The following is a 20,882-nucleotide window of genomic DNA, read 5'->3' as shown; positions in this document are numbered from 1 at the left end:
ATTGTAAGAAAAATGTTTATTTTAAGAAGATTCGTTTAACAAATTTTATGAGCACCCAGATTGTTTAAATATGCAAGAACTTTTCGTCTTTTGTTATAAAGACAAGCATATATTTATTATATGAATAAAAAGTGTTAAAAGAATATTCTTGATTAATCGGATTCCTTTTATTATACAACCCCGAAGAGCAAAATATAGCTTAGAAGAATAGTACTTAAAGCCAGTTTCAGAAAATCCAGGATTACGTACTTTTGAGTCCGCATTGGATTGATTTTATCCAGATTTTTTTCTGTGTAGCTCTTATCCCATATTTTAACAATCTAGTTTCTCAACGCATTTTTTTTAGGAAAATTCTTGGTACTATATTGTAAGAAAAATGTTAATTTTAAGAAAATTCGTTAAAAAATTTTATGAAAACCTAGATTGTTTACATATGGAATAACTTCTCGTCTTTTGTTATAAAGACAAGCATATATTTATTATATGATTAAAAAGTGTTAAAGAAATATTCTTGACTTTATAAATCGTATTTTTTTTATTAAATTGATATTGCTTTATCGACTTGATAAAGATATCGACTGACTAAAATTATTTACTATAACGTTCTGCCTGTTAATCATTTTGATAAACTTAATATACCCTTTTTACCATTTAAGAGCAGGGTCTAAAAACCAACTTTTTTTTTTTTGCGCCAACCTATTTCAACAGCGGTACCAGCTACCGGGCAATACCGGAACGGGGTGTAGGGTGGGTTGTAGGGTAGGGTGTAGGGAGGGGTGTAGGGTGGGTTGTAGGGTGGTTGGGTTGTTGTGGAGATTACCTGGTGGCATAGTACAGTGCAATATGCAGGCAGGCGACAGCAACATGAATTCAATTTCATACCCAATTTTAAAAGAGCCATTAAAAGCAGTTGCAGAAGTGAGGAAGTGAGGTTAAGGTGAGGAAGGTAAAAGGAACCGCCAACCAACCATATTGATTGGCGTGTCAGCCTGACAGTCATCGCGACAGGGACGCTCCGTACGATTCTTTATTGTTTTTTGTTGTCTCTTGTCTCTTGTCCCCCAGTTCCAACAATAAAATGCAGAATTGTGTACATACACGATGCATGTAATCCTTTGTAAGCAATCGGATAAAGTGGATCTTGCAATCAGATCGTGAGCTGACAGCTGACAGATACCCAACATATTGCGAAATCTGACATCAACTGGGTAATATGAAGTTTGTAACAGTGCAGAAAAGAGACTAAAAAGATTGCATTTATACAACTGTAGTATAAACTGATTAAGTTAATATTTAAACGAAAATTTAATGAATATATTATAATATGCAAGCAACGATATCATTGCCTGTGCTTAACTTCTCTTACTTTATATTTTAATTTAATTTGCAAAAGTGTCTAACGAGTTAATGACTTGATTTTTATCTCACGCACATTTTAGCATACTTTGTGTGCTGATAAATTCATAACGAACGGATAAGAAATACAAAAGAAACTAACGAGTTTTGTTAAAAACAATTTTATACTACTACTCATTTTCTAGAATCTACTAAAATGTTTAAATTCTGTTAGAGATTCTCTTATTTAAGTGAAATTATGTAATACATAGAACATGTAAGACAACAAATTTAAAAATTCATATTTTTTTTACCTTAAAGTATTTATAAAGGTACTTAAAAGTATTTCATAATTATTTTAAAATGCAGCAAAACTATAGAAAATTAAATGAGAGTCGTCTACTCTCTAATCTATTTATGTACATATATTCAACTGTGACACAAATTATGTTAGCTTTTAACGTTTTATTAATTAGTTTTATTTTATGTAAAAGTTTTCTTTTTAAAAATAATCAGTGTTTTAAAAATACCGAAATATAAAAAATGCAGTCTATACTAAGTTCATTTAAAAATGTAAGGTTAGGTTTTCTAATTTATAAAAAAAAAATGATAGATAATAGATTTAAAGAAAATAAAAGAGGAAGCAGTAAAGTAGAATTAAAAAACTCAATAAATATTATAATACTGCTTCGTAAAAGCTTACTTTAAAAGCATCTCAAAATATTTGCAAAGTAATTACTCATATGCCAATTTTCATAAAGTCTGGTTAAGCTGTCAGTTAAATAACTGAAAGATATTTTTACGCAAAATGTTTAGCAATAAATGTCAGTTAAAATTTATATTTAACTTGGTCAAATTCCTTACATATTGTAACCTTAAACCTTTTAATTGTGAAATACTCTTTTCGAATTTTATCTGCTTTTTAAAAACATGAATTTATAATATCAAACAAAAGCTAAGAGAAGCTTTCAGTTGATAAAACAAACAAGTTGATCAAAGCAGAAGAAGCTTTAAGTCTGTTTTATGCGCTTTTAGATTGATACATGCACTCATGTAGATAAATCAAAGGTTAACCCAAGGATACCAATAGATTCTAGGATTCTAGGATGCCAATGAAGTAGTGTCTATTACTGCAGTGAGAAAGACAAGTCACCTTTTAGACGGAGTTGGAAGTGTGGAGTGTGGAGTTTAGGGAGAACATTTGACCTCGTGACATGTGAATGTCCTGGGACAGCTACACTCAGAAAAAAAGTAAGACTTCTAAAACCAAAAACATGCATCTTAAATATTTTATTTCTTATAATAAGACCATTTTAAGACCAAATTGCTAATATTAAGAATATAAATCATAAAATTAAAGATTTTAATATAATAATAAAAAACTTACATTTTTAGGGAAGTAAAAATATGTTAGATTTCATTTGAATTCAAAGGTTTTCCCGTGGCGCTCTGATTAGAGTCGCCGCTTCTGTCGAGAGGAAAGCGCGGGTTCGAATCCCGAAGAATTCTCAAAACTAAAATGTATTTTCCAACTTTTAGAATTTTATGCAGGTATTGTATATAATGATTTTTTTTTTGCAATTGAAAAAATCATTCACTTCTAGTAAATGTATAAAAAACGTGAAATATACCAAAATTTTTCTTTAAGGGTAATCTATGAAATTTTACCATGATCTTAAGATTTATAATTTATATTATTTTACTCATAAAATAATTATTATTTTTGAGCAAAATGAAATAAAACTTAAGAAATAATTATTATTTTTGAGCAAAAAAAAAAAAACTTATAGCATAATGATTATTTTTTTGATTTTATTTTTTTGAGTTTAAAATAAAACTTATTATTTTATTTATTTGAATCAAAAATAAAACTCAAGGTGTTTTTTTTTTACTTTTTTATAAGTAATATATGGACATAATTTATATACATTGCTAATCAGTGAACGAATTTTAAATCTGGAAAAAAAATTTAAAAATTTTTTTTAAAAAATATTTTTTCTAAAACAAATTTAATTATTTTTAATTTTTTTTTTTTATGGTCAAAATAACACCTTGAGTTTTATTTTTGATTCTTATAATGATTACAGTGACTGATTTAATGTTCTTGACGCATTTTTTAACCCAAAATTCTTAGTTTTGAGACCAAATACATAACTATTCATTTTTAATATATAACCTTTATAATATATAATTTAATTTTTTCTTCTTTATAAAGTCAAAATAACACCTTGAGTTTTATTTTTAATTCTTATAATGATTACAGTCCCTGATTTAATGTTCTTGACACATTTTTTTGACCAAAATTCTTAGTTTTGAGACCAAATATATAACTATTTATTTTTAATATATAACTATTTATTTTTTCTTCTTTATAAAGTCAAAATAATACCTTGAGTTGTAATTTGGACTCTTATAATGATCCCTCATCTTATGTCTTAACGCATTTTTGAGACTATTTATTTTTAATATATAACTATATAATTTTAATTTTTTCTTCTTTATAAAGTCAAAATAACACCTTGAGTTTTATTTTGGACTCTTATAATGATTCCTCATTTTATGCTTTTGACGCATTTTTTATACCAAAATTCTTAGTTTTGAGCCAAAAATCTTGATTTTAGAGCATTTTTTTGATCAGTGTAGAGAATAAAGGAAACTAAGAGAATGAAGTAGAGAGTGCATACAATGTGTGTGTGTGCGCTGACTGTTGGCAGTCAGTGTGAGCTCAGAGCAGTGCGTGGCATAAGTTATGTGGCTGTTGCCCAGGCTGTTGCCAGTTGCCAGTTGCCAGTTGCCCAGGTGACCCAGATGTCATTCAGCTGTTGGCGTTAAAACATGGCCCACAGCAGCGGCCAATAACAATAAAACAACGGCGACAACAGTGGCCACAACGGCCACAGGCTCGTGTCCGAAACAAGAGGAAGCAACAACAGCAACAACAACAACATGAAATCAGAAAAGAAAAACAAAAAAACAAAACAAAATGAAATGAAAGAAGCAAAATGTCAGAGAAAATGCAGAAAAAACAAAAATTCTATTGTGTAATGGCCGCTTCAGGTTTTGGCCATTGAAACCTGACAGCGTTGTTTAATGGCCTGGCCACAATTCCGGACAACGCCTCCACCTCCGCCCACTCCTACACCTCCTCCACCTGCTCCCTCTCGCCACCCTGTTTATCCGTGCGGGAATGCCCGTTACGTTGCCATGTCCATTCCCCATTCCCCAGTCCTGAAATCCCTGCTCATTCCTTACCTCAATCCGTCGCTCGCATGTACAGATAAAAATTTATTGCACAACTCAAAATCAGAGGCCGAGGCAGAGTGTCGTTTTGGCCAGTTGCTTCGAGCCGTTTTCTGCTGCACACAATGGTACAAATAACCAAAAAACTTGACAACATTTTAAAAATTTTGATGTGGTTCAATCAAAAATTGTTTCTTGTAATTTATGTAGAAAGTTTTAGATTTTTAAAGACATTTTTGTGGCATGTTGAGATAATTTTCCAAAATTATAAATAACGCTTTTCATATTTTTTAAAAATTATAATAAATAAAATAATAATAATAATAATAATAATAATAATAATAATAATAATAATAATAATAATAATAATAATAATAATAATAATAATAATAATAATAATAATAATAATAATAATAATAATAATAATAATAATAATAATAATAATAATAATAATAATAATAATAATAATAATAATAATAATAATAATAATAATAATAATAATAATAATAATAATAATATTAATAATAATAAAAAATAAATAAATAAAATACCGACAAAATAACATTTTTGTTTCCTATAAACCTATAAATTTTAATGTTTTTCCTACTTAAAGTTAATTTTTTAAATAGATGACCGTATGTCCGGAGAGATTTCACTATTTTATATGATACTGTGAATATTCACAATACTCAAAGGATAAAAATCTGCTTAAATGTTCGCCGATTGGATATTTTTGGCTATTAGTAACTTAAGCGACGGTATTTTTCTATGTTAAGCCCTAGATATAGCCTATTTCTAGGAGCTACATTTTTTTTTAAGAAATTTATAATTTTTAAAAAACAAAACCAAAATATAGAAAAATTTTATATTATTTTTACATTTTTAAACAAATTAAATTTAAACACGTTAACGTTTTTTAAATGTTGCTAAAGAAAAATCGATAGTTTGACGCTTAAAATACGCCCCTCTCATGCCACGCCTACTTTTGTTTTGCTGCCTGAATTTTCTTTGAAGTAGTTAAAGTATTCATTTAAAATTTCAGACGGATATATCACTTAGTTTAAAAGTTACAGTTTTTTGTCACTAAATTTGCTAATTTGAGCCACAGTGCAGCCGATATTGTTGTTGTTTTTGCTGTTGTTGTTGTATATGCTGGTCGAAGAAGCGACTGACTGACCGACCTCTATATAAATTCATTATTGTATAAGGCACAACAAGAAAATCGTTAACTTGGCTAAAACCACACAGCCACAGTCTTTTGCCAATACTTCTTCCCTTTCTTCTTCTACCACCTTGCCCTCTCCCCATCAATCTGCACAAAAAGTATTCACACATTTTGGGATCGACCTCGTTGCATTCGTCAAGCCTCTGTTAGCACTTTTTTAAAGGACGACGATAAAGAATGGATGAGCTGCCCCCAAATGTGCCTTATATAGACCGTTAGGTAACGTTCCCTTTTCCACTTTTCCCATTCCACTTTCCACACCTCTTTCCTTTCTTGGGAGTGACGTCAGAGTGCGACGAGAGAAGTCAAGCGAGAAGCGAGCGATAAGGTGAGAAACTAAGTGTAAAATGAATGTGAGAAGTATAGAGAAATGTAGAGCAGAGTGAGAAGTAAAGCGAGAAGCAGAGTGAGAAGTATAGAGAGCTAGCGAGAAGAAGTGTGAGAAGCAGACTGAGAAGTAAGGCAAGAAGCAGAGAGAGAGAAGTATAAAGAACTAGCGAGAAGCAGATTGAGAAGTATAGGGAACTAGCTATAAGCAGAGTGAGAAGCAGAGTGAGAAGTAAAGCGAGGAGCAGAGTGAGAAACTGAAGAAGAAACTAAGTGAGAAGTAATGCGAGAAGCAGAGTGAGAAGCTTAGAGAACTAGCTAAAAGAAGAGTGAGAAGTATGGAGAACCAGCGATAAGCAGATTGAGAAGCAGAGTGAGAAGTAAAGCAAGAAGCAGAGAGAGAATTATAAAGAACTAGCGAGAAGCAGAGTGAGAAGTAAAGCGAGAAGCAGAGTAAAAAGTTTAGAGAACTAGCGAGAAGCAGCTTAAGAAGTAGAGTGAGAAGTAAAGCGAGGAGCAGAGTGAGAAGTTAAAGGAAATAGCTATAAGCTGAGTGAGAAGCAGAGTGAGAAGTAAAGCTAAAAGCAGAAAGAAACCGAAGAAGAAACTGAGTGAGAAGTAATGCGAGAAGCAAAGTGAGAAGTATAGAGAGCTAGCGAGAAGCGGCGTAAGAAGTTAAAGGAATAAAATAACAATAAATGAGATGTTTCAAGACTTTAGAAAAATATTAATAACATCTTTATCAAGTTAGGAAATAAAAAAAAAATACAATAATAATAAGGAAAACTATAGGAAAACAAAAAAATTGTCTCCAAGATTTCAAAGATTTGCAGTCTTAATAGTAACAAAGGACAAGAAAAACGAGACGTACAAAACAAAAACAATAATAAAATAGAGATAAGCTACATGTTAATAAGTTAAATTCCAATTGAATACAGCTTATACACAAATCAAAGTTATTATCCGCATTTGACGTCATCAAATCTAATCTGAATCTTGAAATTTGCGTGTTGAGTTTATGCTGAAAGTGTATCTAAAAATAAGTATGTAAATGGGGATTTGGCCAAGCTGTAATTTCGATACAATCAACTGCTTTTTTCAAGTTGTCAGCAAGCAAAAAGTTGTAGTTAAGCCAAAAGTCAATGAGCATGATTAAGGTACTGGGGATTTGTGCAACATTTGATTGACCTTTTTCTCAAGTTGAGCCACTCAAGGACCTTCTGGTAACCTAAACAGTGTCTCATATTGTAAATGTCCCCTTACCTAACCTCATTCCTAACGCACACAATGCCAAAAACTGACATTTTCGATGTGGGTCGTCGGACTTTTCTCCCTTCTACAAGTTTTCACACAATACGGAACTTTTTGCAGGATGTCAGGATGTTTAGAAGGACAGTTGGGCAATTGATGGCAAGTTAATGAAAGCATCAAGCGGTCATGATACTTACACGTAGCACTGTCCTATGTCCAATCTACCATATACTATACATATAATACTTTTATAATAAATGCTCTACACACAAAAGGTTGTGCCAAACGTAATTTCGTTGTCCTCGCTGCAAAGCCGAAACACACAAATTGAAATGACATCCAAAAAAAAAAAATACATATTTCGACAGACATTGATGTCGTATTCCCCCCCACCGTTTTTCTCTACCCTCTGACGACCCTCTTCCATGGCACGCTAAGTGAATGGTGCTCAACAACTGTGGAGACAGATCTATAACTATGTACTTATACCTATGTCATATAATATTATATCTGAGCAAGAGACAACTGCCAACTTTCTTTCACTTTTCTTTCACTCTTCCCATCCCCAACTATATAGTATAGAATCTCGAAAACAATTACACATGCACAATAAAGATTATTTCTATAGAAATGGAAATGAAAATGCGAAACAGAAACAGAAACCGAAACAGAAAAGGAAAGGAAAAGTAAGAAAGGAAAATTGGGAATGGGCATGGGCACGTACTTAGCATTATGTACGAGTGTCTGCACTGAGTCATAAACGATTTTCCCATTTTCTTTCTAATTGAATGAGTATATATACTTAACATATACAAATATCTACAATTATTTATACCCTATACACAATAAATGCTGGCAATGGGGTATGCCACAAGCAAACTCTGTAATATAATTTTAGGTCTGCTCTTTGAAGGCTTTCAGATTAGAGTCTATGTGAGCTAGAGTGACTAAATTTGGCATAAAGCTATCTGTATATGTATTCTATATAAAACATTCATTAATCACATTATATAGTTAAGATTCCTTTATATTTATGCTTGCATGGAAAGTCGTGTGGGTTCAATTTAACTTAAATAAATTGATCTCTTTGGCTGTCTCTATCTCAGAGACTATTAAAGTTAGAGTCACTAAATTTGGCATGAAGCTGTCTGTAAATGTTTTCTATATAAAACATTTATTTATCATATTATATAGATTAGATTTCTTTATATAAATGCTTGCATGGAAAGCCGTGTGGGTTCAATTTAATTTACATAAATTGATCTCTTTGGCTGTTTTCATATCTCTGAGACTATTAAGGTTAGAGTCACTAAATTTAGTATGTAGCTGGTCATATTCCTTATATAACTCAGAAAGATTTTTTGATTTTGAATGGACTACACTGCACTACAAAAACGAAACTCAAATATTAAAAGACTTACAAAATCGGATTAAAATCGTATTAATTTCCAGGATATCTGCTAGTCAAACACACTTTTATAATTTTTGGATATATATTTATGTAATGCTACAAACAATATTGTGCTTACAAAAACAATTCCTAGAGCAAGACGAAACAGACATACCCTAACCTCTCACACAAACCACACAGTTGACTGATTTGAAAAGGGTAACACACACATACACATACCAACACATACACACAGGCGGGTATGAAATGTGGGCGTGACGGTGGGCGCATAAATTGAATAAATTCTGTGGCTGGCAATAAAGATTTGGGTTCATTGGCTTGACATTGATGAGACAACGTTGATGGACTTGGATGTAAATTGACTACACGAACTGTATAAATATTTTATATTTATATACACACGCCCATACACACACACACATATATATTACAGCATTTACATATATACACACTCAAAAAAAAATATCAAGTTTTCCGTACTCAAGTACAAACGCTGGCAAAAGTTTGGAATTCTCAAAACTGAATACAAAAATCATATTTCATTGCTTTTCTCCAACCCCTTTTTGGGATTAATTTCAGTCTGTAAACGATAGAAATATACTAGTTTTGGAACACAGAAAATTGTGAATCCTAAAATGTACTTATTCTTATATAATATATTAAGAAATCTCATATATGATTTTACTTTAATCTTAAAATAAACGACTTTAACTCAAGGAAAGTACAACAAAATCTTAAACTAATTGAGCATAAAATAATCTGTTTTTTTTTTGCATATTTCAACCAAACTATCAAATTTTACATTAGGAACGCTCTTAAATATTCTGATTAAATTTGGTTAAAATCGGACAGTTATTTCAAATAGCTGTTATAGCAATGGTCAGTAAAAAGTTTTAATTTAATATTGATTCATACAGGTAAGCCACATTTTAGAATGGCCTATTTTTCTGAGTGTATATAAATATATATGGAAATATTTTTAAGTAGATGCAATCGCGAGGAAAATCAATCAATGGAAGGCGCCAAAAATCAGCAGATGTTACTGACAAGCGAGCATATCTATCTATATAGACACACACACACACACCTACACACACACACACACACATACACTATCACCATTCCCTCCTTTTGAACCTCCCACCCCCCATGAAGGAACTTAGCCAAATTGCCTAACGAAAAGTTAACGGAAACTTGTTTTGTCGTTTGCCTAATGCAATAAAATTGGCAAATCAATTAACGCTTTGAATAAAACACGAGTAATTTAACATTATTAATGTTTACTTAATTGATCGTCACATTAACATCACCATTAACATTATTAACATTAGCATTAAACTCGTTAGCATTAACATAAAAGTGCTAGGTAATGAATGTTAAAGAAAATGTTATCAAAAATGTTAATGATAGTTTATCATTTGAATTAATAAAAAAAAATATTTAAAAGAAATCTACAAAATTTATATAATAATATTTAAAGAAATTATAGTCTTATGATTAAAACACAATTAATGTTTACTTAATTCATAGGCAAAACGTCTCATTAACAGCACCATTAACATTATAAACATTAGCATAAAACTCATTAACATTAACATAAAAGTGCTAAGTAATGAATGTTAGAGAAATTGTTATCGAAAATGTTAATGATAGTTTATCTATTAAATTTATAAAAAAAAATATATTTAAAAGAATTCTAAAAAAATTATTTAATAATATTTAAAGAAATTATAACTTTAGCCAACATTAAAAAAATTTATCATTTGAATTTATAAAAAAAAAATATTTAAAAGAAATCTATTAAATAATATTTAAATTAATTATGATTATAACCAAAATTAAAAAAAAGTCTTATGATTAAAACACAATTAATGTTTACTTAATCGTTAGGCAAAATGTCTCATTAACATCACCATTATTATTATTAACATTAACATTAGCCGCATTAACATTAACATAAAAATGTGACGTAATGAATGAGGTTCAAACAACTAACTGTGTGCTGTTAATGTTAATGTAAATGTTATGACAAATGCTAATGATCAAGTAAATTGGTATACAAAACTATTTAAAAAGAAGATAATTTATGGCTTAAAAATTTTTAATTATTCTAGCCAAATGAAGTTTCCATTTATATAAAGGTTGTAACACATAAAAAGTTATCTTGAAATTCCGCTTAAGTAATATGGTGTCAAATCTACTTCTATTGAAATCACATAATAGTTAGAGTATTTAATTTTCTTCCTGCATTTCTGTTTTGTTTTAATTAATTCCGAGTGCAGAGGATTACAAACTTTCAACTTGACAGAGTTTTGCCATTGGTGATTCCATAGAATTAAATCAATTTGTAATTCATTCGACTTGAGGCATTCGCTTTGATATATAAATAAGCAAACATGTATGCATTGTAGAATTGAAGGTCTCTCTGTGTATCAATATGCCTTAACTTGAGGGAGGTAAGGCCGTGTAGGGTATTGGTAATGAGTTTTGAAATCCAAAACCAAATGCTGAGTGTAACATTCAATGCTGATTACGATGTTGGTCAAGGAGGATATAGCATATGGCATATGGTGAATCACATTAACGAGAGTCGATAGTCGAGAGACGAGATGTTTTTTGGGTTAATTGGAGCGAATGATTGATTACAGTTAGCATTAATTGCGCCTTACTGGTCATTAGCCAGGAGTCCATTAAAAATTCAAAGATGACTTCAGCGTAAATAAATAAATACACAATTCAATTTGCATCAATTCAAAACGCTCTCGAGGCTGTTGAATAAATACAAAAAAGAAAATATAAAAAAAAAGAAAACTCAATAACAAGTCAATTTTCTTTTGTACACTAATAAAAATATTTTTCCTCTAAACTCAAGATATTCTCAAAACTAAGAACTTTGGTCAAAAACATAAAATTCTTTAAGTTAGAAAACACATTTTGTTTTTGAGAACATTTTAAATAAGACCAAATAAGATAAGATTACTAAGTTAACACATAAAAAATTTACATAAGGAACAACTTTTAATTTTATAATATTTTTATTATTGTTTTATGTTGATATAAATACATTTTTTTTTTAAATAAGACCCATTTATTTTTATAAGATATGATTACTAAGTTAACACATACAAAATTGATATAAGGAGGAATTTTAAATTTTATAATATTTTTATTATTGTTTTATGTTGATATAAATACATTTTTTTTATTGGTAATTTAAAAAATATTTCTTTACTATGTTTTCGCTTGGAAAGAGTGGGAAGGAGAATTTCCTAACAAGCTAAGAATTTTTTTCTTATATACAAATTGCAATATTTAAGATTAATATTCCAAGTATTAGTAATTTGGTCTTAAAATGGTCTATATTTAAAAACAAAATATGTATGATGAATGTGCTTCATTTTAGAATTTGGTCAATTTTCCCAGTGTACAAAGTATACAATAAAGAACTTTTTTTGAACTCTATAAAACTTTTGGAATCAAAATGTTCCCAAAGAGACCATAAAATTGTGAAGCTGCCGTTAATTGAGTTATACAGATACGATCTATATATGTTACTGAGTATGAGTATGAGTATGAATATGGGAATGGCAAGGGGAATGTGTATTTTGTAGATATCTAGGAGACAATTTCCGAAAACTCTTCAACTCAAGACAGTGCAACGGCATCGGCTGTATCTGATTCTGTTGCACATTAAAAAACAGACCGACGGATGCTATTTATGGCAAATTCCTGAACCGCAGGCATATTTTCGTTTTTCAGATAGAACTCAAAAACCATTTGCAACTCGCGCATACAAGTGCATTGTGTTGAGAGAGAGGGAATGTATATATATATGTATATTTTCGTATATTTTTATATCTTTATACACATATATAAATATACTATCTCCAACCGGGAGCACTTTTCTTTTTTTTTTTTTGAGGGGAATGGCATCGTGGCAATGTGTTGAAAATGAAAGCGAATTACAAATTGCAAATGCGACACGTTCGCCAAAAACATTTGGCCGAAATCTATTCGAATTTCCACTGTAATTTCAATTTTCAGTTAGGATTCTGTTGCTCAACATGTCAACAAACTGCTGTAAAGACTCTGACTTTTAATAAGATTTTTCAGTTTGGTTATTTATACAAAGAAAAGCAGAGAGACCATCTTTTTTTTTTTTTTAGTATATAGTTGACACACAGCCATGGACATTTTTCTTTGAAAATCGTTCAAGAAATTATAAATATATTCGAAAAACAATTTGCAAATTCCCTAATGAAAAAGTAAATTTGAAAACTACTATTATTCCTCAATATAAGTGTCAACTTGGATTCAGAGGGAAATGATGTTTTTTTTAAAACAAAATAAATATTAATGCAGACTAAATTTTGAGGACAAAACATGATCAAAGTGACATTCCGTTTGAAAATTGGTTTAGCTTTGATCAAGTTATGACTATTTGAATTTAGTCCGACCTTTGACCTAACCACTTTACAAGTCCAAATTTTTCTAGAATTTGACATGATTTTTGACAAGAAAATCAAAGGTCTCAGAATCAGTTTTAAAGTGTTGTTTTATACTAATTACGATATAAGGAGTTGATTAAAAGTGAAAATATGAGATTTAAAATTTTTAATTTTCAAAATTTCAAAGGGGGGACCCTTAGCATCGAACCCAAGATTTAGAGAAAAATTATTTTTTTTCCAAAATTAAAAAAATTTAAATGCAGAATGAATTTAGATGCCAAATCTTGAACAAAATGACATTCCGTTTGCAAATCGATTCAGTTTTGATCAAGTTATGAAACTTTGAAGCTGGTCAGACCTTGGATCCATCAACTTTACAAGTCAAAATTTTTGTACAATTTCACATGATTTTTTACAAAAATATGAAGTGTCTCGAAATCAGTTTTAAAGTGTTGTTTAATACTAATTACGATATAAGGAGTTGATTAAAAGTGAAAATATGAGATTTAAAATTTTTTATTTTCAAAATTTCAAAGGGGGGACCCTTAGCATCGAACCCAAGATTTAGAGGGATATAATTTTTTTTCCAAAATTAAATAAATTTAAATGCAGAATGAATTTAGAGGCCAAATCATGAACAAAATGACATTCCGTTTGAAAATTGGTTTAGTTTTGATCAAGTTATGACTATTTGAATTTAGTCCGACCTTTGACCTAACCACTTTACAAGTCAAAATTTTTGTACCATTTCACATGATTTTTTACAAAAATATGAAGTGTCTCAGAATCAGTTTTAAAGTGTTGTTTAATACTAATTACAATATAAGGAGTTGATTAAAAGTGAAAATATGAGATTTAAAATTTTTAATTTTCAAAATTTCAAAGGGGGGACCCTTAGCATCGAACCCAAGATTTAGAGGGAAATGATTTTTTTTCCAAAATTAAAAAAATTTAAATGCAGAATGAATTTAGAGGCCAAATCATGAACAAAATGACATTCCGTTTACAAATCGGTTCAGTTTTGATCAAGTTATGAAACTTTGAAGTTGGTCAGACTTTGGATCTATCAACTTTACGTCTTAAAACTTTTATTCACTTTGGCATGATCTTAGTCAATATACAAAACTTTGATATATGATATAATCAAATTTGTTTATTCAAATTGAAATTACCGATAAATTACTACACATAAAGATCATAAAGCAAAAAGGTAACGGAAACCAAAACATAAGATTTTGTTTATGTGGAAATTAAGAAAGAAAAAATGCGAAAATAAAATTTGTTTTGATGCCTCTTTTTGAATAGATGAATTGAAATATTTATTATATATGCGTATTTATAACCCAAGTGTGTGAAGTTGAATATGTGCAAATGAAATGAAATGATCTATTGGTTCTTAAGATTTCATATTAATATGTTTTCATGCTAAATTCGAAAACAAACCGACAGCAATGTTGATATATTGGCGAATGTTGGAAGTTTCTATGAAAAGTAATTAAAGTGTATAATGAATGAATTACTTTAATGTATGGGAAAGTTGTAAGAAGAGATAGATATAATACAAAAAAAAAGATTTTCGGGAAATTCCAACAAGAAAAACATGTTAGGGAAAAGCTCTATAAGTTTGGACTGTTTTTAGACCCCGTACTTAAAAAAAGTACAGGGGTCTATTGGGTTTGTTTAGTAAAGAAATGTTTCCATTGTCAGGTATTGAAATAAATAAACTTAAATAAATTATAGATAGAATGAGAATCAATAGATAACTGCTTTCAAAGTAAGAATTTGGATTGGGTTTTATGATAATAGTAATACTTATAAAGAGGTTACAAAATATTTGCGCAAATAGTTAATAAAAGTTAATAGAAAACTGTATTATCATTTTTATAAACATTATCTAACTACTGATTTAATTGGCTTCCAAGGAAAATATATATAATAGAAGTAGATATAATTTTGACAAAAAAAAAAAAGAAAATTCTGCAAGTACCTTTCTTTAATTAAGAACAAAATCATCTTACACAGTATAAATTTGGATTAGTTCCTATAACTTTGTCTTATTTTCCAGAGGCAGTCAGTAAAAAGTAAAGAAAACTCATATAGAAAAACATTTTTGTTTTTTGTTTAAAGATTTTTCGAATGAACAAAACTGACAAATATGTGGCAAAAACATTATTTAAAAAAATTGAGTAACTTGTTTTTTTTTCTAAAGAATTTTCCACCCCATAAGCTTTAGAAAATCTGTTAGCAAATCTAAAAGTTGTTAGTGACTTGAGAACTCGACGAATAAAGTTTACAATATTGATTTTATTTAGTGTTTGTGTGGTACACACTCAGTGAGTGGTGTGTGAGTGGACTCAAACGTATGCTTTGAATACTCGTATTCGTACTTACATTCTGTGAATGTGAATGTGAATGTGAATGTGAATGGTGTTTGTAATAAGTATAATAATACAATTTCAACAATGCTCTACTCTATAAGCTGGTAATGTCTGTGTGTGTGTGTGTGTCTGTGTGAGGGTGTGTGTGTGTGTGTGTGTGTATGTGTGTTTGTTATCGCTTTGGTAATAAGCTATAGCTTAAGCCAGAAGCACACTGCCAGGATCTGTGGCTGACACGAAAAGCTTTTTGTCCAGATTACGCCTGGGCACTTGGCACCCATGAATGTTCTCTCTCTCTCTCTCTCCCTCATTCTCTCTCTCTCTCTCTCTCTATGTGCGGTTAACGGTTGCATGCCCCAATCTTTTGCATAGTGTCGAGAAAACGAAGAAATGCCAATGCCCCAATGCACACACAACGAGTCACGAATGCGAATACATAATGAGTATATATACTATATATGAATATGCATGAATATACGCAAATTATATATGTACATTAGGGTGCAACGACTTTTCAAAAAAAATAAAAAATTGGTAAATCATATTCGTAATCTACGTTCAATTCAGCAAGAAACCATAGTTCTGAAATCAATTCCTAGTCCCCGCTTTTTAAATTGAAAATATTTGTGTTTTTAGTCAAAAATTTTGTTTTAAGTACAATTAGTACTCTGATTTTAAGTTAATTCTATAAAATTTTGAAAGTCCTGGTCCTAACAAAAGTTTTGATACCACTCTTGGCAGAATCGAACCAAAAACACTAAAGATATGCTAATTAAAGCTTGTTAACCATTTCGAAAAACTACATTTTTCAACTCAAAAATCGAAGACTAGGAATTGATTTTAGAACTATGGTATATTTGTGAGAATATCTTAGAGTTGACTGTAGATTACGAATTTGGTTGACCCTTTTTTATTTTTTTTTTTTTTGGTTTATACAAATTGATGCACCCTAATGTACATATATGCAGTTGAGTATATAACTCTTTTAGAAAACGCGCTTAACTAACAACTGCCAAAGTTACACTGTTAAAAAAAAAAAACAAATTATTGTTTTGCTCTAAGCATTTTTAAGACAATAATTCTTAGTTTAGTATGAGTTAAAAAATATTTATTCTAAAACCATTTTTCTAAAAAATGCGTTTTAATAATAGCAGAAATCATCTGGAATGTAAGAATGCGTTTTTTTCTCTTAAAGTTGTCTCATTTCAATTTAATAACATATTGAAATTTTTAATTGTAATTTTTAAGCAAATATTTTTAATAAAAATTTTTCCCGAAAATTTCTTGATTTTTTGCACAAAATATTAGTTTTATAACCATTACTCCTAAAAATGCATCTTAAAATATGAGAAAACATTTGGAATATGTGATTGCGCTTTTGTATTTATTTTCTGTTAGAGTATTTATTATTATATTTATTTTATTTATTATTATATTTATTATTATATATTATTTAAAATATAGGAAAAAATTTTAAATATTTTTTCTGAAATGTAAACAACATTTTTTTTAAATTTTAAGAATTATTCTAGGTCCTTCAAACATAATTCTAATTTAAGAGCCATTCATTCTAAAAAACAAAAGCTTCGAGAGTCTAGTTTCTTAAAATAAGAGAAAACATCAAGAATGAGAGGTTGCGCATTTTTCTTCAAGTTTTTATTTTTACGTTTCAAAAAATAGTTCATAATAAAATATTTTAAGAAAATGATATGAAAGTTTTATTTAAATTAAAAAAAAATATGTTTGCTGATTTTGAGCGTAAAAAAAATTTGGTAATCATTTATCTAAAAACAGCGTTGATTCTTCAAATAGGGGAAAACATATAGAATGTGAGATAGCACTTTCTGTACTTTATTCTTTGAAGTAGTCTTATTTTTAATTTACAAATTTTTATTATTTCCTTTTTTCAAATATGTATATTTAAAAAGTTTTTTAATAATTTTAGAAAAAAATATTGTTGATTTGTGACGAAAAATAGTAAAAAATTTCAACTAAAAAAAAATTCGTCCAGAGTCTAGATTCTTACAATAAGAGAAAACATCTGGAGTGTGAGATTTGTATTTTTATACACTGTACTTAAAAAAAAAAGTAAAGCGGTCAAATAAATTTTTTTTTAAAGTGGACATTTTTATATTTTAAAAATATATATATATTTATATTTTTCAACTATTATAAAAACATAATAAAATTTATAACTTTTTTAAAGAAAATTTTCTTAAGTTTAGCAACTAGATTTGTTATCAGTGCAGTTGTTGTCGTTGTTGTTGTGCACTTGAGCTGCAATTGCTGTTGTGGGTGTGCCAAAGTGTGTGTGTGTGTGTGTGTGTGTGTGTGTGTATGCTTAGCGGTACTTACTTTGTTAGGTTGCGACGCCTTCTTGCAATATTCGTTGTTGTTGTTGCTGCTGCGGTTGCTGCTGCTGCTGCTGCGGCTGCAATCGTTGTTGCTGTTGTGCGAGCTTCAGTTGGTAGCAATTGTTGTTGCTGCTGTTGTTGCTGTTGTCGTTTGCTTGTCAAAATCGGCAATATTTGGCACGCGGGTGTCACAAATGTTGCTGCTGTCGTTGATGTTGCTGCTGTTGCTGTTGCTGTTGTAGCTGTTGTAGCTGTCGCTGCTGCTCGTACATATTGCCATTGAAGCATGAGCATGTGTAAGCAGATATATGCAGTAGCTGAATATATATCTATTGGTCAATTTACAAGCGTTGTTGCTGCTGTTGTTGTCATTGCTGCTGTTGCTGCAAATGTTGCTGCTGCTTTTGCTGTTGTCGTTTACACATTGCTAGCACTTTTGGCTTTAGCTTTTAACACTGGCTTTGAACAAGAAAAAAAAGTGTGAATATATATGCATATATATATGTATGTATATATGTATTTGTGATATAGATATGAATGCAACTGTAACTGCGACGCGACAGACGATGACAACAACGACAATGAACGACGACAACGACGAATTTGAGACGAGCAACAAACGAAGTTGCCGCTGTTTTAATTTTTAATTTAACTATATTTAGTTAGAGTTGTTGTTGTTGTTGCTAAACAGTTGCAATGTTTGTCTGTTAATTGTTTGTTGCTGCTGTTGCTGTTGCTGTTGGCGGTGTTGCTGGCGTTGTTGATGTTGCTGCCGCGCGTTGACAGCAGCAACACACACAGACAGACAGACACACGTACGCGATAAACACACGCACACACATACACATACACACAACACGCACAACACGCACACACACACACGGACACAGACACAGACAGAATGCCGTCCGTCTGTCCGCTCTGCTTTTGCACGTTGATGTTGCCGTTAGTGTTGTTTGTGCGATACTGACTCAATTTGTTGCTCGGCATCGCCTCTATACACCTCGTGCAGCAACCACGACGACGCGTCGCTGCTGACGTCGGCGTCGGCGTCGACGCATTGTTGGGGTTCCTCACACCGGCAATTGCCTTCGGTTTTTCACTTGTCGTTTCGTTTTTGTACGGCTACGATTCCGGGTCGTGCTCCTTTAACCATGCCCAATTTGTACACTGACAGAAAAAATGCTGTGCAACTTTAATATTTCCACCTTGATTTAAACATTTAGCTTTAAATACACTTTAAATCAAAAACAAATATGAATATCTTCAATTAAAATAGATTTTATATTTTATTCAAGTATTATAATATTAAAAAAAAAAAACATGACTTTATTTAACTCATTTTGCATTTGAATATATTCAAATAAAATATATTTTATATTTTATTCAAATATTATAATATTAAAAAAAAAAAACATGACTTTATTAAACTCATTTTGCATTTGTCTTAAAGTGTAAGAAAAAATTGTAAATATAATTTGCTTTATTTATTTTGCTTATTTTATTTTTATCATGTTTTTTTTCTTACTTTTTACTTGTTTTTTAATTTACTTTTTATTTTAACTTTGTTTGTTACTGTTTTTTATTTTGTTATTTACTTTTTTTATTTGTCAATTGATTTTTAATTTATTTTTTAATTGCTTTTTAAATTTTGTTTTTTTGTTTTAATGAATTAAAAAACTTTTTTTTCAATTTAATTTTATTCATGACTCTTCTTCTTAAAGAATTAAAAAAACTTTTGACACAATTTAATTTTTTCACGACTCTTCTCCTTAGCATGGTACAGAGTGGGGTTCGAACCCAGGCCTTCGAGCTTCGAGTCCTATCTGTGCAGCAGGTCGGACACTCTAACCATTAAGCCACCGTACTAAAACTAAATATTTTCCTATTTTTGTCTAATAAAAATGTAACAACCCGCTTCAATTCTAATTGGTTTTCAGTTAAATTAAAGTTGATTATATTTAATATTAATACGTTTTTATTCAAATGGAATACGAGTTTTTTAACTTTTTCGCATATTTAAAATAAGTAAGAATTAAATTTAAAAAAAATATGTTTTTTTTTAATTTGAACTATTTTCTTTTTGGTAAACTTTGACATTTAAGTAGGCTTTTAGTTAATTTAAAGTTGATTATATTTAATTTTAATACGTTTTTATTCAATCGGAATACGAGTTTTTTAACTTTTTCGCATATTTAAAATAAGTATATAAAAATAAGTAAATTTAAAAGAAATATGGTATTTTTAATTTGAACTGTTTTCTTTGGTTGTACTATATTTATATAAACTTTGACATTTAAATAGGTTTTTAATTGAATTGAAGTTTATTATATTTAATTTTAATACGTTTTCCAGTGAAATCTAACATAATAAAATCAAATACGGTTATAGTTGTTTTTACTCTCTGTTTTTTCTATCAGTGTACTTACACACACCTCCTCTCCTCCCCTTTCTACAGTGCTCTTCGCCAAAAAAGGCAACGAAGCGTCGGCAGCGTCGAGTGCATGCCACAGTAACAACAGCAACAACAGCAACAGCAACAGCAACAACAACAGCAGCAACAACAACAACAGCAACAACAACAACAGCAACCCGGAGTCTCGCTGTCAGTCAAAGCAACGCGTCGTCGCTTGTCGTTTGCCTCGGCCCCCACTCCCCACACCCCACCTCCCACTACCCCCTACATGCTGCCCATCCCGCTGCTTACACTGAGCGAAATTTTCAAGTAATTCATACTTGAAACGACAAGTTTGAATTGAAATGGTACCTCATATTTTCAAATATTTTTTAAGAACTTACAAAAAGAGCGAAAAACAAGTGGAAAAGGCTATAGTCGAGATCCGAACCATAGCATACCCGTTACTTATTTCAATACACATAAAAGTACTTGAATTAAAACTACTGCATACTTTT

This window comes from Drosophila innubila, chromosome X, assembly GCF_004354385.1.
Source record: "Drosophila innubila isolate TH190305 chromosome X, UK_Dinn_1.0, whole genome shotgun sequence".
NCBI lineage: Eukaryota > Metazoa > Arthropoda > Insecta > Diptera > Drosophilidae > Drosophila > Drosophila innubila.
This window is presented reverse-complemented; position numbering follows the sequence as displayed.